General features: G+C 37.7%; 1 protein-coding gene across 3 annotated transcripts in view; it reads left to right on the forward strand.

Annotated features, from left to right (window-relative positions):
* TPST1 (tyrosylprotein sulfotransferase 1) overlaps positions 1-2195 on the forward strand; it is a 28033-nt gene that overhangs the window by 11951 nt on the left and 13887 nt on the right. The gene's annotated exons all lie outside the window — the stretch shown is intronic.

Consider the following 2195-nt stretch of genomic DNA (forward strand, 5'->3'; position numbering starts at 1 on the left):
AAAAAAAAAAAAAAAAAAAAAGGAAAAATAACCATGTAGAATGCAGTTTCTAGTAAAAAGCAAGTATGAAAATATTCCTGTTTTGTGGCCCTCCAATCTGTCCATGGATTTTTTTTATTATTTCATTCTTCATGGTTAGGTGATGCACAAAACTGACATTGTTTTAGAGAGTTTCAGCACTAGTGGGAAAGTAGTTTATTAATGTTAATGTTTTATAATTTATTAATGTTTTATCTGTAGTGTTTTTATCTAATCAAATACTCTTGAAATATGTGGCCAGATTTTTTTTATATGGTTGCAAGAGACCTTTATAATTTGGTAATGATTCCAGTGACTCAGCCTTTAAACAAGCTGTTGGGAGGGAAAGAAGAACAATAAATTGGAAATTCTGTAATTTGGATGTCTGTTTAGTGTAGTCATACGATGCTAATGGAGATTGTGCAGAGGGAGCTTGAGATGCCCCAGTCTGATTTCCTTGCGCCAGTCCTAACCAGACCATGTCCCAAACAAGGGCTGGTGCATGTGGCAGGAAACCTTTTGTACACAGAGCCCAGAAAACTTAGTATTTGAAGGGATACTCGATATTTGGTTTACCCTGAGCGTTACAGAGGCTGTGCTGCCCACAGCTTAGCAGACTCTGGCAACCGAACAAAACCCACCATGGGGTAGATCTAGTTCCCGTTTTGTCAGGTTGCCCTAGGATTGTTCTCAGCTGCAGCTAAATTCCTTGTGGCTTCTGGTGTTCTTGACTGTTACGATCAAGGATCAAGTTTTAACCAACTCCAAAAAATGTCAACATATAGACCCAGTGCCTTTGCATGGTAAGGAGAGCAAGGGCTGGATGAAATTAATTCTGCAGTTGTCTGCAAAGTATTAATAGGGTAATAAACTTCTGAAGTCAAATAGCAAATGAATTACTCGTGTAATCTGCAAAGTCTGCAATATGGTGCAAGAATTTAGGAGAGTGAGCAGAGAAACCTCCCTCAGTCATCTTCCAACTTACTGCAAAGACTTGGGGATTTGCTCAGGTCGGATCCAACATGAGATGCCTGGAGGCATTTAACTGTAGGAGGGCTCTGGAACACAAATTTGGCAAGTTTGTTGCCTTGAAATATTTAAACATTTTGAGGAAGGAACCCCAGTACCCCTGAAAGACAATTTGTCAATGTTATTGACAGGTAATAGAAAGTAAATATTTAAAAGCATTTTTAAACTAGTCTGAAATCAAGGTAATCTGTCAAATGGAATACATATAAGATGGCATGCAGCTCTAGGTCGGGGTAAGAAGCTTTATTTTCAGTTCTATGTGGAGTTGGTATGCACATGCAGGTTACTTGGAAAAAAATAGTTGCTAAATAGCTTACAGAATTCCTCAGGATGCTCCTTGACTTCATTTTCCATCTTATTCTAAGCTCAAACTCTTATGCCATAGTCTGTAAATAGCAGTATTAGACACTGAACAGTTTGCATTTAGTATCCTGACTTGCTGTTCCACTGGTTGCTTGATATGAGGAAGTCCTTGGCTGCCTTTATTCTCTTCTTCAGCATTTTATTTTATTTTTTCCTTCCTCTTTTGATGAGACAGCCCTACACTTATTCTTACTTTACTTAAAATCCCCTCCTTTTTCTGTTCTTTATCTGTCTTGAAAAACACTGCAAGAGTTTTGAGGATGTTCACCACAAAACTCGTAGTTGTGCGAAACCTTTTGTGGTTTAAAGTAATTGCCAGCGTGGCTGCTCAAGGAATGTATTATGGCTGGACGACATGCTATAACTAGTATTGTTAATATAGCTCTGGCATTTGCCTCCTAACTGAAAACAGCTGTGATAACCACAAATGCAAAGAAATATCAACCCTTTTATAGCAATTTTTATTAGGCTTATTATGAAAACAGCTGCCTAGGCAAAATCGCTTCAGAATATACTATTTTTAATATATACTTTTCTTTCATTTTATCCTGGTACAGATGTAAAAGCATTTGGAGTTAGTCCTGTTTTCCCGGCTATCAGCTGCTTTTAAAGCTGGATTTAGTACAGCAGTTTCACAAAGGAACCTGAAAGTAGGTCCAGGCAGCATTTGTCCATACACATGCACAGCCAAATTTATTAGAACTTTGTTTTCTTGCCATTTTTTGTCTTTTTTTTTTTTTTTTTTTTTTGCTGTCCTCTTGCTCTCAGCCCCACTCTTCTCAGAT

The sequence above is a fragment of the Nothoprocta perdicaria genome, unplaced genomic scaffold (assembly GCF_003342845.1).
Source record: "Nothoprocta perdicaria isolate Ctin4 unplaced genomic scaffold, notPer1 scaffold_189, whole genome shotgun sequence".
NCBI lineage: Eukaryota > Metazoa > Chordata > Aves > Tinamiformes > Tinamidae > Nothoprocta > Nothoprocta perdicaria.